Consider the following 1,455-nt stretch of genomic DNA (forward strand, 5'->3'; position numbering starts at 1 on the left):
GATAGGAGATAGATTAGAAGGGCTGTTATCTAGATAGTGCAAGTCACAGAAGAAGAAGAAGGAGGAGGAGGAGGAGGAAGAGGACGAGGAGGAGGAAGAAGATGGAGAAGCGGGAATCTCAGAAGAAACAATGGAGATACATTTCTCAAAACTGAACAAAGATGACCAACCTCAGACCGAAGGGCCAAGAGGCCAAATCAGAGAGAGAGCTTGGCAAGCCAGGAAGAGCACTAAACCTAGAGTGAAATTAAAGAAAACCCAAGGTGACAAAAATTCTAAAAGCTTCCTTGTGATCACAGTTCTTTGGTGAAATTAAATAATAATAATTAAAAAAAAGGACAGCCTGGGCAACATGGTGAAACCCCGTCTCTATAAAAAATACAAAAATTAGCTGGGTGTGGTGGCACACGCCTGTAGTTCCAGCTACTTGGGAGGCTGAGGGAGGAGGATCACCTGAGCCTGGAAAGTTGAGGCTGCAGTGAGCCATGATCCCATCACTGCACTCCAGCCTGAGTGACACAGCAAGGTCCTGTCTCAAAAAATAAAAAAAGAAAAAGAAAAAAGAAAAGAAAATAGGCTGGGCATGGTGACTCACACTTACAATCTCAGCACTTTGGGAGGGCCGAGACAGGAGAATTGCTTGAGCCCAGGAGTTCAAGATTAGCCTGGGTAACATAGTGAGACCCTGTCTCTCTTTTCTAAAAAATTTAAAAATGAAAAAACAAAAAAAGAGAAAATAATTTTTAAAAAGCTTCCGGAAAGAACAGATGACTCACAGAATAACAAGATTCCATGTGACATCAGACCTCTCAACAGACACAGTTGATGCAGGTAGATTAGAGACGATGTCTCGCTGTGTTGCCCGGGGTGGTCTCAAACTTCTGAGCTCAAGCAATCCTCCTGCCTCAGCCTCTTGAGTAGCTGGGATTACAGGTATGAGCCACCTTGTCTGGGTTTTAACAGCATTTTTTTAAATGTTGGATTTTCTCAAGAAATTTGATACATTTACTATCACATTTTTGTAGGTGAATAAAGATCCAAAAATAACTAAAAGAAAAAGTCAAAAAAAGAAAAGGAAAAAGAAGCTGGAGGGTGTGCTTTTCCTGACCAGATTTATAACACCATAGTGACTTAAAAAAAAAAAAAAATGTGGTACAGGCACCAGAGCAAATAGACCATGAATACAACGGCACAGAAAACCAACAGGCAGACCCAGTTACCTATGGCAACTCAACACAGGAGGCCGGGTGTGGTGGCTCACACCTATAATCCCAGCACTTTGGGAGGCCGAGGCAGGTGGATCATTTGAATCCAGGAGTTTGAGACCATCCTGGGCAACATGACAAAACCCTGTCTCTACAAAAAAAAAAAAAAAAAAATGGCCAGGTGCAGTGGCTCACGGGGGTAATCGCAGCACTTTGGGAGGCCGAGGTGGTTGGATCACCTGAGGTCAGG

This window comes from Mandrillus leucophaeus, unplaced genomic scaffold (assembly GCF_000951045.1).
Source record: "Mandrillus leucophaeus isolate KB7577 unplaced genomic scaffold, Mleu.le_1.0 Scaffold30, whole genome shotgun sequence".
NCBI lineage: Eukaryota > Metazoa > Chordata > Mammalia > Primates > Cercopithecidae > Mandrillus > Mandrillus leucophaeus.